Source organism: Cetorhinus maximus, chromosome 7 (genome assembly GCF_964194155.1).
Source record: "Cetorhinus maximus chromosome 7, sCetMax3.hap1.1, whole genome shotgun sequence".
NCBI lineage: Eukaryota > Metazoa > Chordata > Chondrichthyes > Lamniformes > Cetorhinidae > Cetorhinus > Cetorhinus maximus.
Window position 1 is genome coordinate 104,618,661 of NC_135885.1, and position 24,831 is coordinate 104,643,491.

A 24,831-nucleotide genomic window follows, 5' to 3' on the forward strand; every position below is an offset into this window, starting at 1 on the left:
TGGGGTTAGATAGATTCTTGTTAGGGAAGGGAATCAAAGGTTCTCGGGGTGGACGGGAATGTGAAATTAATGATACAAACAGGTCAGCCATGATCTTATTGAATGGTGGAGCAGGCTCAACGGGCTGATTGGTCTACTTCTGCTCCTAATTCATCTGTTCGTATGGTTAACACAGTTGTAATCAGGAGGTATAACTATCTATCTCTTCCTAAAAAATTTCCCCAGCACACACACACACACACACACACACACACACACATGCAGATAAACAAAGGACAAACAGATAGAGTCTGCAAAGAAGGGCTTTAGAGGATGGGTATTATAAAATAAAGGATAAAGTTCTCAGGCTGTCACCCACCTGCACCGCTCCTGCCCAACCTCCCCGACGGGGAGAAAATTCTCCCCTTGGAGTCGGCGGAGATGTGTTCTCCACTGACTCTTTGGATGGCAGGAAGCGGGACCCCATCGTCCGAAAAATTCAGGCCAACATTTGTTCAGGAGGAGTGGCGTAGGAAGGTGGTGTGGCATGAGGATGTGTTAGGTGGTCAGTGATGGCAGCATGGCAAAGGATGATTGAAGGTTTGAGGTCTTGTGATGAAACATCTGGGAAGATACATTGCCAGAGTTGGCAGCCCTCGTGGACAGAGAAAGATCATGTGACCTGTTTTGTATTTTTTTCTGTTAGATTGATTTAACAGAATTGTGTGTTGTTTTCACAATCAATCTAACCTGCAAAGACATTTTCTCAGGCCCACAATTTTCTGTGCATTTAAAATGAGTGCATGGAAGATTATGCAGACTGGGTTCAGCAACCAAATTTTTTGCACACCTTCATGTCGATTGAAGCACTGCATTTGGGAGAGCTAATTGCAACATTTACCCATCAGCACATAATCGGTGCAAGCACTGGCTCCATCACTGATTTCACTCCAGAGAATTGTATCGGGAATGTGACAGTAGCTGTCACTTAAGAGACTGAGTAAAGACAGCTGGTGCTAAGCCTGCTGGCGAGAGTAGAACAAATAGATGGCAGTTTGAAACTTTTATCTGCTGTGGATGACAGTCTACATAACGTTAGATGCAGGGGTCGATTTTCTGAGCTTTTGCTGCCAATGTGCATGGTGAGCCGCTGAAATCTACATCAGGAAGGACGAGATTCCCACTGGCTGTATACAAATTAAAATTATTGAAAAGATATAGAACAAAATCAGGAACTTAGCATCAGCACTTAGCAAGGCATTATTCCTCCCTCAGCCAACACTACCAAAAACAGATAAATTAATTGGTTAGTCATTGCTATCCTTGCGATTTTACTGTTCACAAAATGGCTGTCACTCGTCTTCATGATAACAGTGTCTGAACGTCAAAACAAATTCAATCCATATCAAGTGCTTAGGGATGTCCTGGGAGCTATGATAACATGCTGTGCAATAGCCAGAACTAAGTTATGAATAGTAATGAGGCTGAAACAAATACAGACATCTGAACATTTGTATCAAAAGATGCAATCAAGTTCTATTACAAATCCTATTGCTATATTTCTGATTTCCTTCCAAGGCTAAAGTTCCCTTTGAAACATCCTGCAATGGAGTTACGCACAACACTGAATCTAATCCACACAAAGGCCATTGTGTATCACTTCCTTGTCCGTTTTTCAGCTGAAGTCTGATTGACTCAAAATATTCAATACTTCATCCAAACGAACATTCATTCTGTCTAGAAAGCAATCGGCAGCAGACAATTCAACTATGTGGCTATCACAACAAAACTCGGTCCAAAAACAGGCATTTGTAAACTTGATAGAAATCAAGAGAGGTTCGGATTGATTTATTTCTTCCTTGCTCACCCAAGGGGCACTTTGGATCATTGCAAGCCTCTTGTCATCAACCAGGTTGAGATCAACTAATTAAACACAGATTAGGTACTGAACTTGAAATGTTGCTGGATTTTTAATTTTTTTTTAATATTCGTTCATGGGCTAGGCCAGCATTTATTGCTCATCTCTAATTGCCCTTGAGGAGGTGATGGTGAGCTGCCTTCTTGAACCGCTGCAGTCCATGTGGTGTGGTGCACCCACAGTGCTGTTAGGGAGGGAGTCCCAGGATTTTGACCCAGCGACAGTGAAGGATGGTGAGTGGCTTGGAAGGGAACTTCCAGGTGGTGATGTTCCCCTGTGTCTGCTGCCCTTGTCCTTCTAGATGGTAGCGGTTATGGATTTGTAAGGTGCTGTCTAAGGCGCCTTGGTGAGTTCCTTCAGTACATCTTGTAGATGGTACACACTACTGCCACTGTGCATCGGTGGTGGAGGGAGTGAATGTTTGTGGAAGTGGTGCCAATCAAGTGGGCTACTTGTCCTGGATGGTGTCAAGCTTCATTAAGTGTTGTTGGAGCTGCACTAATCTAGGCAAATGGAGAGTATTCCATCACACACCTGACTTGTGCCTTTTAGATGGTTGTTACAGACAGGAAAGGGGCTTTTAATTTAAACAGCCCCAATTTCTCCTCTCACAACCCACAGAAAGGTGTTTTTGAATTTTGATTTCCCCCTTTTTAAGCAGTGATGTATTTTCCCCGATCTTTCAGTTTTGCAGTGATCTAAGTAGCCCCACAGTAAACTTGAGATCGGGTAAAAATCAGAGAGCTAATTTATTTCTCTCACTCAAAATGTGGGAAGGGGGTTCGCAATGTTTGCCCCTTTTTGCTTTCAAACAATAAAAGAGGGATAAGGGAAAGAAAGGGGTACAGGGCAAAGACCACAAACAAAATAAGAATTATGGTTTCATGTGAGTCCAGAGTCCAGAATCAAAATGTCCAATGGTGTACTTGTTCAGAGCTTAGCATGTTGGCTTGGCTGGAATATTTGTACAATGCAAGGAGTGTTACCTTCCAGAAGTATGACGAGTTAGCCTTTGTCCATTTTTAAACTGCTCAGAAACTTCCAGAACTACCATCATGTGGTCAGCTGAGGCTATTTTAACAATTCATCCATTTGTATATTTTTTAAAAAAGTAATAAGTTTATTAAGTAGCCAGGAGGATATAGGTATATATCTATATATTCCTTCCTGTCTTCTGATCACAACTTACCTCTACCATTGGAGAAAAAAAATTATTTTTCATTTTTTTTATGTACCTAGATGGTCTTAAGAAGGAAGAATGTGCATTGTCTCATTCCCACTTGCACATCAGGCACACAGTTAGCAGGGGAAATGGCAATTCCCTACTGCGTTTTCTTTTTTTAAGGTTTAGACTTGAGCAGGGCTAATGACATTGTCTGGTCCTGGGATTTGAGAAGTTTTAGGTGACTTGGGGGGATTTGAAATTCATTTGTATGGGGAAGGCTATTTGGTGCTAGAGTTCTGACTTCCCTCTGTTAGAGGTCAGGCCTTCCAACCTCCTGATTAAGTACCTTCGAAAGGGTCTGGGGGTTTTACAGGGTGGTACAGGGTGGTTAGTACTCGGGACGACTGATGGCCAAGTTGTTTTGGGCAATCCTGAGGGGAATGCAGGACACCTCACTCCGTGGATGCCATGCCCTGGGATCATAGGGCTGAGCTGCTCTTGTCCAGCTTAGATCCAGCCTGTTCATTTGGTAGACCAGGGGTTCAGCTGTTCAGGCTCAGGGACTATGGGTCATAGAAACATAGAAACATAGAAACTAGGAGCAGGAGTAGGCCATTCGGCCCTTCGAGCCTGCTCCACCATTCATTATGATCATGGCTGATCATCCAACTCAATAGCCTGCTCCCGCTTTCTCCCCATATCCTTTGATCCCTTTCGCCCCAAGAGCTATACCTAACTCCTTCTTGAAAACATACAATGTTTTAGTCTCAACTACTTCCTGTGGTAGCGAATTCCACAGGCTCACCACTGAGTGAAGAAATTTCTCCTCATCTCAGTCCTAAATGGTCTACTCCATATCCTGTGACCCCTGGTTCTGGACTCCCCCATCATCGGGAACATCCTCCCTGCATCTACCCTGTCTAGTCCTGTTAGAATTTTATAGGTTTCTATGGGATCCCCCCTCATTCTTCTGAACTCCAGAGAATATAATCCTAATCGACTCAATCTCTCTTCATATGTCAGTCCCGCCATCCCAGGAATCAGTCTGGTAAACCTTCGCTGCACTCTCTCTATAGCAAATACATCCTTCCTCAGATAAGGAGACCAAAGCTGCACACAATATTCCAGGTGTGGTCTCACCAAGGCCCTGTACAATTGCAGCAAGACATCCCTGTTACTGTACTCGAATCCTCTGGCTGTGAAGGCCAACGTACCATTTGCCTTCTTTACCACCTGCTGCACCTGCATGCTTACCCTCAGCGACTGGTGTACAAGGACACCCAGGTCTCGTTGCACATTCCCCTCTCTCAATTTATACATTCAGATAATAATCTGCCTTCCTGTTTTTGCTACCAAAATAGATAACCTCACATTTATCCACACTATACTGCATCAGCATGCATTTGCCCACTCACTCAGCTTGTCCAAATCATACTGAAGCATCTCTGCATCCTCCTCACAGCTCAACCCCCACCCAGCTTTGTGTCATCTGCAAATTTGGAGATATTACATTTAGTTCCCTCATCAAAATCATTAATATATATTGTGAATAGCTGGGGTCCCAGCACCGATCCCTGTGGTACCCCACTAGTCACTGCCTGCCATTTGGGAAAAGACCCGTTTATTCCTACTTTGTTTCCTGTCTGCCAACCAGTTTTCTATCCATCTCAATACACTACCCCCAACCCCATGCGCTTTAATTTTATACGCCAATCTCTTATGTGGGTCTTTGTCGAAAGCCTTCTGAAAGTCCAAATAAACCACGTCCACTGGTTCCCCCTCATCAACTCTATTAGTTACATCCTCAAAAAATTCCAGTAGATTTGTCAAGCATGATTTCCCTTTCATAAATCCATGCTGACTCTGTCCGATTCTGCCACTGTTTTCCACGTGCTCAGCTATTAAATCTTTTATAATGGACTCTAGGAATTTCCCCACTACCGACGTCAGGCTGACTGGTCTATAATTCCCTGTTTTCTCTCTGCCTCCCTTTTTAAATAGTGGGGTTACATTAGCTACCCTCCAATCTGTCGGAACTGTTCCAGAGTCTATAGAATCTCGGATGATGACCACCAATGCATCCATTATTTCTAGGGCCACTTCCTTAAGTACTCTGGGATGTAGATTATCAGGCCCCGGGGATTTATTGGCCTTCAATCCCATCAATTTCCCGATTAATACTGATTTCTTTCAGTTCCCCCCTCTCACTAAACCCTGTGTTCCCCAACATTTCTGGTATGTTATTAGTGTCCTCTTTTGTGAAGACAGAACCAAAGTATGTATTTAGTTTGTCAGCCATTTCTTTGTTCCCCATTATGAATTCCCCTGTTTCTGACTGTAAGGGACTTTCATTTGTCTTCACCAATCTTTTTCTCTTCACATACCTATAAAAACTTTTAGTCAGTTTTTATGTTCCCTGCAAGCTTACTCTCGTACTCTATTTTCCCCTTCTTAATCAATCCCTTTGTCCTCCTTTGCTGAATTCTAAACTGCTTTCAATCCTCAGGTCTGTTGTTTTTTCTGGCCAATTTGTATGCCTCTTCCTTGCATCTAATACTATCTCTAATTTCCCTTGTAAGCCATGGTTTGGCCACCTTTCCTGATTTACTTTTGCGCCAGACAGGAATAAACAAATGTTGCAGTTCACCCATGCGCTCTTTGAATGTTTCCCATTGCCTATCCACCGTCATCCCTTTAAGTAACGTTTCCCAATCCATCATAGCCAACTCGCACCTCATACCATCATAGTTTCCTTTATTAAGATTCAGGACACAAGTCTCAGAATCAATTACGTCACACTCCATCTTGATGAAGAATTCTATCATATTATGGTCGCTCATCCCCAAGGGGCCTCGCACAACTAGATTGCCAATTATTCCTTTCTCATTACAATACCCAGTCGAGGATGGCCTGTTTTCTCGTTGGTTCCTCAATGTATTAGTCCAGAAAACCATCCCGTATACATTCCAGGAATTCCTCCTCTTTGGTGTTGTTACTAATTTGATTTGCCCAATTTATATGCATATTAAAGTCACCCATAATTACAGATGTTCCTTTATTACATGTGTCTCTAATTTCCTGTTCAATGCCATTCCCAACATCACCATTACAGTTTGGGGGTCTATATACAACCCCCACTAACGTTTTTTGCCTCTTGGTATTTCTCAGCTCTACCCATACAGGTTCCAAATTGTCGGAACTAATATCTTTCCTCACTATTGCGTTAATTTCCTCTTTAACCAGCAATGCAACTCCATGCCCTTTTCCTTTTTGTCTGTCCTTTCTAAATACTGAATACTGGATGTTCAGTTCCCATCCCTGGTCACCCTGCAGCCATGTCTCCGTAATCCCGAATATATCATACCTGTTTACATCTATTTTTGTGCGCTTAATTCATCCACTTTATTGCGAATGCTCCTCGCATTAAGGCACAAAGCCTTAAGGCTTGTCTTTTTAACATTACTTGTCCCGTTCCCACTATTTTTCACTGAGGCCCTGTTTGATACTTGTCCTTGATTTCTCTGACTATCACTTTTCTTATTTCCCTTTCTGTCTTTTGTTCTTGTCCTTAATTCCCCTTCCTCTGACTCCTTGCATAGGTTCCCATCCCCCTGCCATTTTCGTTTAAACCCTCCCCAACCACTCTCGCAAATGTTCCCCCTGGGACATCAGTCCTGGTCCTGCCCAGGTGTAACCCGTCCAGTTTGTACTGGTCCCACCTCCCCCAGAACCGGTCCCAATGCCACAGGAATCTGAAACCCTCCCCTTCATTCAATCTCTTCGGCCACATATTCATCCAATATATCCTGCTGTTTCTACTCTGACTGGCATGTGGCACTGGTAGTAATCCTGAGATCACTACCTTTGAGGTCTTACTTTTCAACTTACTTCCTAACTCCCTATATTCTGCTTTTAGGACCTCATCCCTTTTTCTAACCTATGTCGCTTGTACCAATGTGTACCACGACCACTGGCTGTTCACCCTCCCCCTTCAGAATGTCCTCTAGCCGCTCTGAGACATCTTTGACCCTGGGTCGGCTGTGGGTCAGGAGAGTAGTGTGTTTTAGGGGGGCTTGGGCATCTGTAGGGGATTCCAGTTTGGGCACTAGCATAACTGGAGAGTTCCAGCTTCTGTTGCTAGGTGCTAAGTTGGCAAAGCAACAGGTGGGCAGTTGACTCCTGAACTTCTGGGCCAGGATGATAGGAAGATGGCCTTTTGGCAGCGGCCTCTTCCACATCCATACTGGAGAGGGCTACAGTACTTTAGCCTGATTGGGGTTTATGGATCATTTTAAATATGGTGCTTAACTCTGTCCGGTAACCTTGCGATTCTCCATTATGGTGGGTGGGTATGGGGCCCAATCTGGTTGGGGTTCATCTGTTCCCCTCTGGTGGATGGCCAACTCTTGCTGCACTTCCCGGTGGCTTTTAAGCTAAGTTAAACATCACCCTCACTCTTTCTGGGCCAATCTGGGAAATATCCTGGTCCACATTTAAATTTGCAATAAAGCTACCTGCCAAACCAATCAATAGCTTTCTAGCTGCAGCCTTTGGCTTGGCAGTGGACAGTCTCCTAACTTGTTCCATATCCCTTGGAATACTTCTGCCATCAAGCGGAGGTGCAGCTCCAGCTACAGTCCTTTGTGGCTTTTCAACTGGGGGACACATTGCACTCCCTATCTGCTCATTGGCTTGGGAACTCCTTTTGTCCATATTTAACATCAGAAAGAAGGTTTCTGCTAGCAATACTTCAGGCAAGTCCTTATCCTTTACCTTTTGGCGCTGAATAACTGGCCTCCCTTCAGGCTCTTTGATCATGTGGGGCATTTCCCTCACTATTTCCCTCCCTGCTCTAGGACTCCCCCGGAAAGATTTACTTCTGGGATATGTGGGGAGCCTATTTCAGAATCTAGGGGCCTTTTCTGAACATCTTTTAATTTTACTAGCCTGACTTCGGCCTTGCTCCCTTCAAGCAGCTCTCGCTCGAGCTCTATGGGTGCTATTCCACCCTTTTGGGCCCCGGAACGTTCTCTAGCTCTGAGGTTCTGCAGTTCTCTGCTGCTTGGTCTCGGCCTCTTTTCTTTCGCTGGCTAGCACCTGGCTGCCAGCCAGATCATTCCCAAGGAGAAAATTGATTCCTGCTACTGGTAGTTTAGGGGCAGTTCCTATTGTAACAGGGCCTGAAACAAGGTTGCACTCTAGGCAGACCTTATGGAGGGGTGCAAATACAGATCCTCCTCTCATTCCACTGATCAGTGCTTTGACCTTCAGGGAGGACTCAGGGGGTAGGTATAACTTTCCCTCCAACATTAAGGACTGAATGCCCCCTATGTCCCAGAAAAGTACCATGGACTTGCTCACATTTTGGGATGAGGAGGAGGACATTGTTCCTGAAAGGACAAAACTCCGGAAACTCTCTGGGAGTTTGTCCGGCTCAGACACACACAGTGCTGTGCCCTCCGAAGGGTAAGTTTCTGTAGCGAGAGGCTCTGCCTGCTCTGCTGCACTCCCCATTGGGCCGTTCTTCAGGGGGTACTCATGTGAAGCCCTACTAGGCCAACTGGCTTGCCTCGCAGTCTCCAACATTTGGGTCTGGAATGGCCTATTTTGTTGCAATGAGAACACACCAGCCTCCAGAAATTTTCCTTTCAGGCTGTAGTGGGGGCTTCTCATTTGTGTTTCCTTTTCTGGGTGGGGGCCCTGCTTTTCTGTCCAATATTCACGTGTTTGGTTTGGAAACGGTCTGTCTGAGTTTACAGGCCTATGGATGAGGTCATAGCTGTCTGCTCTGACTGCTGCACCCCTGGCTGTGAGGATTCTCTGCTCCTCTAGGCAGGTTGGAGGGTAGGCAATTTTAAAATTCCTCCAACGGTACTAGCTCACACAACCTCATAAGTGCGTGGGATTTTTAGGGATCTTATCCATCGGTTGAACGCAATTTGTTTCAGCCATTCAAACTTCATGTAGGTTTGGGTTGGCTTCTTACGGGCATTCTGCAGCTGTTGGTGATATGTCTCTGGGACTAACTTGTAGGCACTTATGATGGCAGCCTTAGTCTGCTCATAATTTAGGGACAACTCAGAAGGCGGCAAGGAGTAGACCTCTTGGGCTCTCTCTGACAGCTGCTCTTGAATTAAAAATATCCAGATCTATGAGGTCCATTTTAGCTGCCCTGCTATTTTCTCAAGTGGTAAAAAATGATTCCACATCGCTCTCTTAAAAATTGGGAAGGAACCTTGCATACTTGAGGGCCTCAGAATGGTTCCAGGTTATGGGGATAAGGGGTACTACTGGGTAGAGAGATATTTTCCTTTTCCGTTTCCACTTATTTGCTCTCTCTCCCTCTGAGCTGCTAGCTCCATTTCCAATTCTCGGAGCTGGAATTCCCTTTCCCTTTTTTGTTTCTTTGCTCTCTCTCACTTTCCTTTTCTCTCTCTTTCCATCTCCTGAAATTCTAGCTGCAATTTAAACTTTTTCATCTCAAAATTGGCTAGGGTGGGGGGGGGGGGATTCAACATCATGATTGAGCTCTCCATCTAACTGCTCTGCTAGCAATGTGAGATCTAGATGTTCTACCAACGCTGGGATTAGTTCACTTCTTTAGATTTTGCTGGGCAATTTGAACTGCATCTCCACAGCCAAAGCTTTCAATTGAACTATGCTAAGTGTCTCCAGACTTACCCCATTTAAATTCACCATGCCACCTCCATGCCCCCATGTCCGTCTATGCCCCAAATGTATCCTCCATAGCCACTCACCTGGCATCCACGATGGGCAGACCTCAGAAACCATGTCTTTGAAATATACATGAAAATAAAATAAACTTCTAACAATCTAATAGAGCTCTCATTCAAACATACCTTCATATAAAAAAACCCCTCATTCATTAAACCTGTTCAAAAAATTTAAAGCCCCTCAAGTAGTCAATCTGCTGTAAAAACACACAAACGTCTATTTTATTAACCACATCAAAGACAGATAATCATTTAATAATCTCTTAACACTGTTAATCAAAATAGAAACACAGCCCTCTGCTGGGATAAATGGTTCTTGAACCTTTGGGCAGAATTTTTAGCTCAGCGCGAGGGCAGGCATCCAACCTGCTCGAGCGTAAAATAGCGCGATATTTCAGTTGGCTGGCATGTGCAAAAGTCGGAAGCGCGCCCGCCAACAATGAAGAGGGCAATTAAGCCCATTAAAGTTCCAATTGTCCCCAATTTTTTGTGGTGCATCCAACCTTATGGGTGGCTGATGGGCGAATCTGCCAGGCAGACTTTGAATTTTGATGAAACCTCATCCAAGGGCAGGATGAGGCTTTCATTATTAAATAAAAAATAAAAATGTATGGACAGAATTTTCATCATGACTGATTCTGAAGCATGGATTTTTTTTTACTGGATTTTGAAGTCTTTATTTATTGCTTCTCAATTCTTCAGCTCCCTGAGGTGGCTCTCTGCCTTCAGGGAGCTTCCATTCTGCATTCCCTACGCCTGTGCTTATGTCAGTGCCTGTATTTCTCCTGCCCCCTCCCCGGCAGCGCTGAGCATTTCAACGTGTGTTTCACGCCAGCCAGCGTGAAATCATGATCAGGTGTCGATTGCAAGCGGCGGTACGTTCCCCGGCCTCTCCCGGGCCCGCCGGCACACCGACCTAAAATTCCTGCCATTTGAATCTCAGCCAAGCATTCATCATGGGCTCCACTGTAATAACAAACTCTGGGGAATCTGAACAATGGAGTCTAATAAACTGAAAACCTGTCAATCAATACAGTCCAGTATCGGGTGTCTGTTTTTTTCTCTAAGTGAAAGTGCTGAAAGTTTTTTTTTCAAAATTTAAATGCCTCTGGGCATTTAAATTACTTCAGGTTATTGCACTAGAGATCCCAAGCAGCATTCTCTTCAGTTTTGAATACATAATAGCAATTTTCCCTTTTAGAAAAGTACTCTAATGTACCTCAACATTTATACAATGCTGATCAAGGTCATGGTCAACTTCACTTTGCAGATCAAGCCCTAATATCAATAATTGCAGTCAAAATGCATCTAACTTACAATACAGCATCTTTACTATTGAAATCGAAAGAACATTTTTTCGTATTTCAAAATCTGACAATGAAATAATTCCAGGAGCAGGTGTTTTTTTTTGTTTCCCCACTTGGGATTGGGGCTTTCCAGCAGTTCACATCTCTGCTTAGAGTCCGTGAATCACTTCTACTTATAGAAGGGTGCAACTCAACAAAAATTGTGGGAGAGGGGACTTAAATTGCCCTGGCATTGGAACTGCCAAGGGCGGGCATTCTGCATGTGGGCTAACTAACTGCCTGTACTCTTATACTGCACTGGGGAAAATTGCCAGAGGGGAATGGGGATGGGAATCCTGGAATTGGGTCCTGCCTTCCATTTTCAATGCATTCCCGACTCAGCAAAAATCTGGGCCTATAGCTCCATCTTGGAAATTTGATAACTTGAACTCAGTTTTTTTTAAAACTCCATACAGGTAAATCAATAAAAAAGGACAGTGAAGCTGCCAGACTGTTTTAAAAACCTAACTGTCTTTTAGAATAGAAAACTTGCCGCCTTTATAAGGTCTGGCCACGCATGGCTCCAGTCCCACACCAACATAGTTCATTCTTAACTGTCCCTCAAACTGGCCTAGCAAACCACTCCGTTGTATAAATTATTAGCATTTCAAGAAGAAGGATCATCATCACTTTCCTAGGCCAACAAGGAATGGACAATATATACCAACATTACCAGTAATACCCATATCATAAGAATGAATTAAAAATAGCATGGTGAGCCTTATGGGAACTACTAACCTACTTTTCCCTGTTCCTGGTGTGCTGTCCTATTATACATCTAACTGGTTTAACTGAACCTAGGATGTTCTGGCATTAATTATCTTGAGCAGTAACCTGATTTGTTCAATCAGGAATATTTATCTGCAATTTAGATTTGATATTATGTTAAAAAAGCTACTGCATATTGGGAGAACTTGATTACTATACAATTGACTATTTCAGCCTTAAATATGAAGTAAATTTTATAAATGGGTGCACATAATGCTGAGTAAACCAGGAATTCAGGTTCAGAGGTGAGTGAATTCCTGACATGCACTCCCCTTGGGAAAAACTCTGCACCAGTAACCATGCCCAAAAATATACAAAAGCAGTTGGACCATGGAGACAAGCATTTCCCTGAATCAGCTGGACATCTAACAGTTAAAGGAAGAGTCAAATCCCTTAAAATGCCTTTTGACATGTATCTAGTATAATTCCCCTTATGTATAATCATTTTTCTATACAGATACTTGTTAGGAAAATTTATGTACTGCATTTTTTAGATTAGAGCTGTGCTTTAGGCCCGGTTTGCTATCATAGACTTGAGCTATAAATGTCAAAAATTGTCATAGCCAGATTTTATTTTCCCTCACTGGAATGGATCAAGTCTATTTGTTCCTGATTCTTATTTGGATACTGTCCAGCCTTACAGGTCAAATTTACTTAACATTCATACAACTGAACTCAGTAATATATGATGTGATACCAATTATTGAGCAACACATCTTATCAATGCTGCTCCTGCTTTGACAGGTCTGTCCCATTTTTATTGACTAGTTTCTAATCTGGCTCCTTCAAGAATTCAGGATTTGAATAATAATTTGCCTATTGCACAGCCACAATAGCTTACCAGAAACATAGACCTTTTATTAAGTTAAACCGCTGCTTTGTCTTTACTGCCAATTCTGAAGATGTAAAAAGAGGCGCTCATTTTTTCCTATTGAACTTCAATAAGAGCTTACTGATTCTCCAAGATACAGGAGAATACATGCAAATTGCAATCTTACACAACGTCATGAATGCATTTGTTTTACTAGCATACCTGTTTTCCTAGTTATACTATAAGTACTATTATTACAACACTATTGCCTTCTATATGATATTTTGTTGTTGAATTCATTTTTGTTTGCAAGGCTGCTCACCGCTGTGTCAAATGAGTTCCCTGTTGACATACTACTTATTGTCTGCATACTTGTCTACTACTTAAAACTACACTTTCAAAATCCCAACAGTGTCACCTCCAGCACAATGTTTGGCACATTTCTACAGCTACTGGTTTGCTCAGCTGTGCCCTCCCCTCCACCTTTGATGCTCTAGTCACCAATAAAACCATTATTCTCTCACCCTAAGCATTTCCCAGTACAGACTTCATCATTGCTCCTTTAAGTTTAATGCGCGCAGGCTTAAAAGGGTATGGTGGACAGTGAGTTTAGCTATTCACTATCAGATCTGGCTAGACCATATCCAATGCAATCAGGTCCTGATTTCTTCTGATAAAACTTCATTTTTACAGGATCTTCCAGGAATGCAAAGATAATGCCTGGCTTCTCGAACTTTAAATAGCCTTCTTAAAGCCTTCTCCCCCAATGATAAGTGCGAGGGGTTCATGGACTTCGTTATCACTGGTCCACCTGCTAATCTTCCCCTACCCTAGCCCTGAGCACACATATTATTCTAGTTTCTCTTCTATCTCTCCTCATGCCCTTGCTGAGCTCCTGCTCCCTCGACTGTATTGCCACTAAAGTGTTGACCACCCAACTTTCTCTTCTGCTCCCCATGGTAGTCAATGTTGTATAATTCCCTCTCCTCAGTTGTTGTCCCTCCCTCCTTTAAATCTGCAAACATCACTCCTCTTCAAAAAACCAACCTTTAACCCCACCTACTGTCCCATCTCCTACCTCCCTTTCCTCTTCAAAGTGTTAGAATGCATTGTTGCCTCCCAAATCCATTCCCATCTTTCTCGGAACTCAATGTTTGGGTCCATGCAATCGGGTTTCTGCCCCCGCCACAGTACCAAAACAGCTCTTATCAAAGTCAAACAAATAACACCTATATGACTGTGACAAAGGTAAAATTTCCTTTCCTGACCTTCTCAACTGGCCTGTAGCCTTTGACACAGTTGACGACACTGTCCTCCTCCAATGCTTTGCTACTGTCGTCCAGCTGCGTAGGACCAGTCTTACGTGATTCCATTCTTGCTTAACTAATCACAGCCAGAGCTGCAATGGCTTATCTTCCTGCTCCTGCATCATTTTCTCTTGTAACTACCTATCCTTGGCCCTTTATTTTTCACCTGCATACTGCCCCTCGCTCACATCATCGGAAGACACAGCCAAAGTTTTCACATGTACGCTGATAATAACCAGTTCTACTTCACCACCACCTTTCTTGACCCCTCCACTGTTGTTAAATTATCAGATTACTCATCCAACATCCAGGACTGGATGAGCATAAATTTCCTCCAATTAAATATTGGAAAACTGAAGCCATTGTTTAAAGGCCCTGCTCCAAACTCCATTCCTGAGCTACTGATTGCATTCCTCTCCCTACCAACAGTCTGAGATTAAACCATCCTGTTTACAATCTCTGTTGCCCAACATGAGTTTCTGACCGCTTATTCATGCCATCATCAAGATTGCTTATTTCATAACATAAGAACAGGAGCAGGAATAGGCCATTTACACCTCGAGTCTGCTCCATCAATTAATGAGGTCATGGCTGATTGATTGTGACCTTAATTCCACTCTTATGCCTGCCCCTGTAACCCTTGATTCTCTTGTGGATAAAAACCTGTTTAACTCAGCCTTGAATATAATCAATGTCTCAGCCTCCACTGCTCTCGTGGAAGAGAATTTCAAGGATTAATGACCCTCTGAGAGAAGAAATTCCTCCTTATCTCTGTTTTAAATAGGAGACCCCTTATTTTTACACTGTGTCCCCTAGTTCTAGATTCCCCCACAATGTGAAATATTCTCTCAGCATCCACCCTGTCAGCCCCCTCAGAATCTTAAATGGTTCAATAAGATCTCCTCTCATTCTTTTAAACTCCAGTGAGTATTGGCCCAACTTGGTCAATTTTTCCCCATAAAACAACCCCTTCATCCCAGGAATCAACCTAGTGAACCTTCTCTGAACTGCCTCCAATGCAAGTCTATCTCTCAGATCAAAAATCTGAGATCAAAAATGTGTGCAATACTCTAGGTGCGGTTTCACTAGTGACCTGTACAGCTGTAACAGGACTTCTCTACTTTTATACTTCTCCTTTCAATACTGGCTAACATTCTATTTGTCTTCTTAGTTATTTGTTGTACCTGCATGCTAACTTTTTGTGATTCATGTATAAGGACACCCGGATCCCTCATTGCCACAGCATTCTGCAGTCTATCTCAATTTAATTCATGTTTTGCTTTTCTATTCTTCCCACCAAAGTAATAACCTCACATTTTCCCACATTATACTCCATCTGCCAAATCTTTGACCACTCACTTAATAACGGCGCAATTATCTGCGATTTTCCATAGCCCGTCTAACCTTATGATTGGTGGACGGGCGAATCGGCCAGGCGGCCTTTACATTTTTCATCAAACCTCATCTGAGTTTTTCAGCTCGCGTTTCATGCTGGCTGGCTGTTAATTGGCAAACTAGTGAGAAATCATAGTCAGGGTCCATTTCCCAGCCGCTCCTGGGCCCATCGATCGCGTGCACCCAACAACCAAAAAATTCAGGCCAATGCATCCATATCCCTTTGCATACTCTGTGTCCTTCTCAAACTTGTTTTCCTATCTAGCTTTGTATCATCAGCAAATTTGGCTGTAATACAGTTGGTCCCCTCATCCAAGTCATTGGTATGGATTGTAAATGGCTGAGGGCTCAGCACTGATCCCTGTGGCACCCCATTAGTTACGGTTTGCCAAACTGCAAATAACCCATTTATCCCAACCCTCTTTCCTGTTAATGATGCAATCCTCTACCCATGCTAATATATTAGCCCCAACAACATGCGCTATTTTATATCGTGAAATAAAAACAGAAAATGCTGGAAATACTCAGCAGGTCTGGCAGCACCCATGGAGAGAGCAACAGGGTTAATGTTTCATGTCAAGCACCATTTTCAGAAAGGAAGGGAGATAGAAACATAGGCCAGGATTTTCTGGTGGTCAGGCTGGCTCGGCAGGCGGGCGGGCCCAGAAGCGGCCGGGCTCCGCGATGTCACCCTGGCTGGCCAATCAGGTTGGATGGACAGTGAAAATTTTAGTTTATTTAGAACTTTAATGGCCTTAATAGGCCTGTCAATTGTTGGCAGGTGCACTGCTGACTCCTACACGTGCCCGCCAAGCAAAATATCACGCGAGTGCGTGATGACGTCAGGACTCTTGCCCGTCATTGCACACTCGTTCGGGTCGGGCATGCACATCTAACTAAAATTTATTGGATTCTCTCTCAGTTGTCCATCTGAGTTGACCTGCATCTCCATCCACCCACTGATCACACTCCCATGCAGCACCTGATCTCGCCCACCACAACTTTCGTTTCATTTTTGATTTAGCCAGCATGGTAGTGCTACAGCTTGCCTTTCACAGTGCCATCCTTTCCCCTCCCCCAGTCACCCATTTCCTTTGCCGTATCAGTGTGAACCCCCTTGGCATCACCTTCTGCCCCTCCTCCATGACCTACCAGCCTCAACCCTTTTCTTTCAGGGATGTCCAGGTCAGCCTGTATGTTCCCTTAGCTCCTGAAAATCCCACCCCCCATCCACATTAACCTCCCAGACCTCTTCCTTCCCACCTCCAGGGCTTGTGTCTGTCTCCGAGTCCCCACCAACCAACCTTGCCACCCCTTCTATTGATACTGTCGAACACTCCCCCTCCCACCCTACCGCCTCACTCTGCCCTCGGTCATTCTCACCATTCCCTCAGTTCACTCCCCAGGAGGCAGTCATGGACTCATCAGAGTCCTCCCTTGCATGTTCAGCTGGACTTTGCCCCCTCTGGACTCCTTCCCCTTTTGGAACTCCTTCACTCCCCTGGACTGCCCCAACCTTAGTCCTTCCACACCACCCACCCCGGGCTCCCCCCCAAAGCTCAGTCCTTCCTATTCCTGATTTGTTCAGACACCCTTACATCTTCAGCCAGCCTCACTCCTTCCCCTCTCTGGACTCCTTCTTCCACACTTACTTCTTCCTCTAGCCTTCCTTCTTCCTCCAGCCATACTCCTTATCCCTTCCTGACTCCTTCCTCCACCATTACCTCTTCCTCCACCCTTACTCCTTCCCCTCTCCGCATTCCTTCCTCCCCCTGGACTCCTTCCCTTACCATCTCCTCCCCCCATAGTCCCTCTCCCCAACCTCCTCCTGACACCTTCATTCCCATCCCCCAACCTCACCCTGATACCTTTGTTCTCCCCTTCCCTACCTCACTGCATACCAACACCACACTTCATCCTCTCCCAGTCGATCCTAGACCTTCCTTTCCCAACCCCGGTACCTCTTTCTTTCCCAAACACAGGTGGACCTTCCTCTTCACCCCCTCGACCATCATCTGTTCTGAGCAGACCCTCAACGGTGACTTTCCACTTTCCGTAAGCCGTTTCACAGCAGAGCTGTGTCCACGAGAACCCACCCAGCATGTCGTGGATGTTCCTCTAGGGTCCCGTTGCAGTAGGGCTCCAACATCTTCTGCTCCTTGATGTCCACCATGTGAGCAAGGCCCTGGTGGTAATTCCAGATTTCTGTATGTCACACTTGCTCGAATAAATCGTAAAATAACTTTTATTGCAAAGGGATTGGAGTACAAAAACAAGGAAGTTTCGCTGGGCTTTAGTGAGACCACAGGCAAAATGTTGTATCCACTTTTGATCTCCTTATCTAATAAAGGATATAATTGTCTTAGCGAGATTGATTCTACAAATGAAAGAACTGTCCCAAGAGAAGAAATTGAGTAAAACAGCATATATTCTCTGAATTTCAGGAGAATGAGAGGAGTTCTCATTAAAATGTATAAAACTCTCATAGGCTTGACAGAGTAGATGTTGAAAGGCTGTTTCTCTGACTGGAGGGTGTAGAACAAGGGAGTACAAGGGCTGAATTTTCACCGAATTGGGATGACTCAGGAGCTGTTTTAAAAATGGCGGGTGGGTCTCAATTCCAGGAGTCCCAGTCCCATTCCTGGGTTGTCTAATTTTCAGGAATGCCTTTAAGGGGGGAGGGTTGGTTCTTGTCAAAAGTCTTCATCTAGCATGCCTCACCTGGCTGGCTCCATTGTGGAGATAGCCATGTCCTACTCCTCTGCAATTGTCATGGAGTTGGGCCAGGCTTTTAAAGGATCGTGCTTCACGGCCACTCAGTAGAGTCGTGTACCTCGGTCTGCATTAGGGGACTTTTAAAAAGGTAAGTTCAAAAGGTCCTGCTCATTCCCGCCATACCCAATATGCCCCACCCACCCCCTGTGGCTCCTCATGCCCCCTAAGCCAAACTATGCCCCCACACCCACACCTTATTTTCTTTTATTCATATATGGGGATATGGGCATCATCAGCTAGGTCAGCATCTATTACCATTTCCTAATTGCTCTTGAGAATGTGGTGGTGAGCTGCCGTTTTGAACCGCTGCAGTCCATGTGGTGCAGGTACTTCCACAGTGCTGTTGGGGAGGGAGTTTCAGGACTTTGACCCAGCAACAGTGAAGGAATGGTGATATATTTCCAAGTCATGATGGTGAGTGGCTTGGAGGGGAACTTGCAGGTGGTGGTGTTCCCATCTATCTGCTGCCCTTATCCTTCTAGATGGTAGTGATTGTGGGTTTGGAAAGTGCTGTCTAAGGAGCCTTGGTGAGTTCATGCAATGTATTTTGTAGATGGTACACACTACTGCCACAAGCATCGGTGGTGGAGGGAGTGTATGTTTGTGGATGGGGTGCCAATCAAGCGGGCTGTTTTGTCCTGAATGGTATAAAGCTTCTACAGTGTTTTAGGAGCTGCATTTATCCAGGAAAGTGGAGCATATTCTATCACATTCCTGACTTGTGCCTTGTAGATGGTGAACAGGATTTGGGGAGTCAGGAGGTGAATTATTCACAGCAGGATTCCGAGCCTTTGACATGTTCTTGTATCCACAGTATTTATATGGCTAGTCCAGTTCAGTTTCTTGTCAATGGTAACCCCCAGGACATAGATAATAAGGGATTCAGTGATGGTATTGCCATTGAATGTCAAGGGGTGATGGTTAGATTCTCTTTTATTGGAGATAGTCATTGCCTGGCACTTGTGAGGGCGCGAATGTTACTTGCCACTTGTCAGCCCATGCCTGGATATTGCCCAGGTCTTGCTGCATTTGGATATGGACTGTTTCAGTATCTGAGGAGTTGTGAATGGTGCTAAACATTGTGCAATCATCAGTGAATACCCCACTTCTGACCTTATGATAGAAGAAAGATCATTGATGAAGCAGCTGAAGGTGGTTGGGCCTAGGACACCAACCTGAGGAACTCCTGCAGTGATGTCCTGGAACTGAGTTGATTGACTTCCAACAATCCCAACTGTCTTCCTTTGTGCTAGATATGACTCCAACTTGTGGAGTTTTCCCCCTGATTCCTGTTTTGCTAGGGCTCCTTGATGCCACACTTGGTCAAATGCTGTCTTGATGTCAAGGCCAGTCATTCTCATCTCATCATTGGAGTTCAGCTCTTTAGTCCATGTTTGAACCAAGGCTATAATGAGGTCAGGAGCTGGTGGCCCTGGGGGAACCCAAAGTTACCATTAGTGAATAGGTCATTTCTAAGCAACTGTCATTTGATAGCATTGTTGATTACCTCTTCCATCACTTTACTGATGATCAAGAGTAGACTGATGGGATGGTAATTGGCTTGATTGGATTTGTCCTGCTTTTTGTGTAGACAACATACCTGGGCAATTTTCCACATAGCTGGGTAGATGCCAGTGTTGTAGCTGTATTGGAACAGCTTGGCTTGTGGCACAGAAATTTCTGGTGCACATGTCTTCAGTACTATTGCTGGAATATTATCAGGGCCCATAGCATTGGTAGTATCCAGTGCCTTCAGCCACTTCTTGATATCACGTGGGGTGAAGTGAATTGGCTGAAGACTGGCATCTGTGAGTTATTTAATTATCCACCACCATTCCCGACTGGATGTGGCAGAAGTGCAGAGCTTAGATCTGATCTGTTGGTTGTGGGATTGCCTAGCTCTGTCTATCACTTGCTGCTTATGCTGTTTGGCATGCAAGTTGTCCTGTGTGGTAGCTTCACCAGGTTGTCACCTCATTTTTAGGTATGCCTGATGCTGCTCCTGGCATGCCCTCCTGCACTCTTCATTGAATCAGGGCTGATCCCTTGACTTGGTAGTAATGGTAGAGTGGGGGATATGCTGGGCCATGAGGTTACAGGTTGTGGCTGAATACAATTCTGCAGCTGTTGATGGCCCACAGTGCCTCATGGTTGCCTAGTCTTGAGTTCCTAGATCTGTTTGAAATCTAACCCATTTAGCACGGTGATAGTACCACACAACACAATGGAGAGTATCCTCAATGTGAAGACGAGTCTTTGTCTCCAAAATGACTGTGCAGTGGTTTCATGGCCATCATCAGACTTTCAATTCCGGATTTTTCTGGAATTCAAATTTCACCACCTGCCGTGGTGAGACCCAGACCTGGGCCCCAAGGCATTACCCTGGGTCTCTGAATTACTAGTCCAATGACAATACCATGACAGCACTGCCTCCCCCTTCATGCCTTGTATACCATGCTTTGCCCCTCCCAAACCCCATGGCCTCTCATTTCCCTATGTCAATCTATGCACCTCTATTCACCCCCATGACTCCTCATACCCCCAATGCCAAACTATGCTCCTGCACCCACCCCCTACAGCCTCTCATGCTCCCCATGCCAAGCTATGATCCTCCACCCAACCCCCATGGCACCTCATACTCCCAATGCCAAGCTATGCCCCTCCATTCACCCCACTGGTCCTTCATACCCTTCCAATGTCAAGCTATGGCAATTCCATGCCCATTGACCTCCAACCAGTAAGGAGAACCAATGAACCTTATAGTGACAGTCGGATATGTGTGAAAACAAAGCTTTAAAAAGTAATTCATTTACAACTTTCTACTATGTTCGAGAAGGTGTCATTTCACTACAAGGCAATAAAGGTGTCAATCATTCAGATCCTTTAAAGTATCAATAACAAAAACCATAAGCCCTTGAACCCATGTAACCTTGTTTAAATAAACATTGTGAAATTGACCGAGAGATCAGAAAGCCTGAATTGTCAAGCAGTGTTTTCCCTGGGATGGCGGTCCATCAGCAAGAGTACTGGATGTCTGAGCTCTCAGCTAAGCCTCATTATGCATTCCTACCGTTGGCGCTTTGAGGGGCCATGGGGGGTGGTAGGTGGAGGGGCATAACTTGGAATATGGAGTATGAGGGGCCATAGGGGTAGATGCAGGGGCATACTTTGGCATTGTGGGCATGGAGGCCATGGAGGATGGGTGGGGTGCATGAGATGGCATGGATAGGCCTGGGGAATGTGTGGGAAGTGAGGGGTGTGGGTTGGATGTCCTTTGGGTTTTTATTTTAACTGGGACAAAGTTCTACAGCACTGAGGCGGGACTTTTGAACAGCTCGCTTCAGCGCCTGGCAGCCCCTGTGGCTGCCTCCAACCTCTTTCCTGGGTCAGCTGACCCAACTCCAGCCAGCATCCCGCTATCGACAATGAAAGTCCTGCCTATGTGGGCACTCCCACCCAAGGTGGGCAGGCCAAGCTGGGAAGTTGCAACCCGCCTCGAGGATGAAAATCCAGACCATAGTCTCAGGATGAGGCCAGCCATTTACGACTGACATACTCACTGGAGGAAGAGGATTCACAAATGTCCTCATCCTCAATGATGGAGGAGCCCAGCGCGTCAGTGCAAAAGATAAGGCTGAAGCATTTGCAACAACCTTCAGCCAGAAGTGCGAGTTGATGGTCCATCTCAGCCTCCTCTGGAGGTGCCCAGCATCAAAGATGCCAGGCTTCTGTTAATTTTATTCACTTCTCGTGATATCAAGAAACAGCTGAAGGCACTGGATACTGCAAAGGCTATGGGCCCTGACAATATTCTGGCAATAGTACTGAAGACATGTGCTCCAGATCAAGTCGCGCACTTAGCCAAGCTGTTCCAGTACAGCAACAATATTGGCATCTACCTGGCAATGTGGAAAATTGCCCAGGTATGTCCTGTACATAAAACACAGGACAAATCCAACCCAGCTAATTACCATCCTATCAGTCTACTCTCGATCATCAGTAAAGTGATAGAAGGTGTCATCAACAGTGTTATCAAGAGGCACTTGCAATAATCTACTCACTGACGCTCAGTTTGTGTTCTGCCAGAATCACTCAGCTCCTGACCTCAGCCTTAGTTCAAACATGGACAAAAGAGCTGAACTCGAGAGTTGAGGTGAGATTGATTGCCCTTATCTTCAAGGCAGCATTTGACCAAATGTGGTATCAAGGAGTCCCAGCAAAACAGGAGTAAATGGAAATCAGTAGGAAAGCTCTCCGCTGGTTGGAGGTCAATCATCTCAGTTCCAGGACATCACTGCAGGTGTTCCTCAGGGTAGTGTCCGAGGCCCAAAGTTCTTCAGCTGCTTCATCAATGATTTTCCTTCCATCATAAGGTTAGAAGTGGGGATGTTTGCTGATGATTGCACAATGTTCAGCACCATTTGCAACTCTTCAGATACTTAAGCAGTCCATGTCCAAATGCACCTGGGCATTATCTGACAAGTGGCAAGTAACATTCGCATCACACAAGTGCCAGGCAATGATCATATCCAGCAAGAGAGAATCTAAACATTGCCCCTTGACATTTAATGGCAATACCGCCGCTGAATCCCCCACTATCAACATCCTGGGTTACCATTGCCCAGGAACTGAACTGGACTGGCCATATAAATAAAAACAGATTTTGGATTTCCAGCATCCGCAGTAGTTTTTTGTTTTTATAGCCATATAAATATTGTGGCTACAAGAGCAGGTCAGAGGTTTGGAAACCTGCAGTCAGTAAATCACCTCCTGACTCCCCAAAGTAAGTCTATCATCTACAAGGCACAAGTCAGGAGTGTGATGGAATACTCTCCACTTGCCTGGATGAGTGCAGCTCCATCAATACTCAAGAAGCTGGACAAAGCAGCCCACTTGATTGGCACTCCATCCACAAACATTCACTCTCCCCAGCACCGATGCACAGTGGTAGCAGTGTGTGTACCATGTACAAGATGCACTGCAGCAACTCACCAAAAACCCCATATGCAGCACCTTCCAAACCCATGACCACTACCATACACAAGGACCAGGGCTGCGGACACATGTGAACACCATCATCTGAAAGTTGCCCTCCAAGCCATTCACCATCCTGACTTGGAAATATATCACAGTTTCTTCATTGCTGCTGGGTCAAAACCTTGAAACTCCCTCCCTAACAACATTGCTGGTGTACCTACACCACATGGACTGCAGTAGTTCATGACGGCAGCTCACCACCACCTCCTCAAGGGCAAATAGGAATGGGCAACAAACGCTGGCCGTACCGGCAATGCCCAAATCCCATTAGTGAATAGAAATAATTGAGGTGAGCAGAAACTTCTTTGTTCAAAGGGTTGTGAATCTTTGGAATTGTCAACCCCAAAGAACTATGGATGTTAAGTTGATAAATATATTCAGGACTGAGACAAATAGATTTTTGGGCGCTAAGTGAATCAAAGGATGTGGGGATAGGGTGGAAAACTGGAGCTGATTGGTGAGACCGCACCTGGAGTACTGTGTACCGTTTTGGTCCCCTTACTTGAGGAAGGATGTAGCTGCATTGGAGGCGGTTCAGAGGAAGTTCACTATATTGATTCCAGAGATGCGGGGCTTGTCTTATGAGGAGAGATTGAGTAGCTTAGGCCTATACTCGCGAGAGTTTAGAAGGGTGAGAGGAGATCTAATTGAGGTATATTTAATGTTAGAGGGGATAGACAAAGTAGACGTGGAGCAGATGTTTCTACTTGTGGGGCATCCTAGAACAAGAGGCCATAGTTTCAGGCCAAGGGGTGGTAGATTTAAATTAGAGATGAGGAAGAATTACTTTTCTCAAAGGGTTGTGAATCCGTGGAATTCACTACCTCAGAGTGCAGTGGATGCCGGGACGCTGAATAAATTTAAGGAGGAGATAGACAGATTTTTAATTAGTAACGGGTTGACAGGTTATGGGGAGAGGGCGGGATATTGGAGTTGAGGCCGAAATGAGATCAGCCATGATCGTATTGAATGGCGGGGCAGGCTCAAGGAGCTGAATTGCCTACTCCTGCTCCTAGTTCTTATGTACTTATGATGTAATAATTCAGCCATGACCTTCTTGAGCAGGCTGCATGGCTGTATGGCCTATTCTACTCCTATTTCTTACTTTCATATCCTGCATTCTTGGCATGGAGCTATACCTAAAATGGTGCTACCTACCATTTTGCAGCTCTGTGTCTGAACTGAGCCCTGTCAAGATTGATTCCGGACTGTGTTTTAAATATCCCAACCTTGCAAATTGCATATTTGTATGCAACATTGTGGGAACGGCCTCACCTCAAAGTCACATAGTAATCTGATTGGGACAGATGTTGTTTCTCCTTTACTGTCATGGAGCTATCATCGTGGAATTTCTTACAGGATGCCATGGCGGGAACGGCATTGCTGCAGGGTCTTCAGCAAGAAGTAAGCCCATGACCACAACATTAGGACAAGTAAGGTTATTGTTATTCACATCCCAAGAACAGACTTAGGAAGGAACTGGCAGATGAGTCACAACCAACCACAGCTTGCATTTATATCACATCTTTAACATAGAAAAGCATCCCCAAGCATTTCACAGAGTCATAACAAAAAAAATGTCGATCGAAAGGAGAT

At 44.8% G+C, this 24,831-nt stretch overlaps 1 protein-coding gene across 1 annotated transcript in view; it reads left to right on the forward strand.

Moving 5' to 3' along the window:
- Positions 1-24,831, forward strand: part of myo16 (myosin XVI) — a 654,305-nt gene that overhangs the window by 90,399 nt on the left and 539,075 nt on the right. The window lies entirely within an intron of this gene.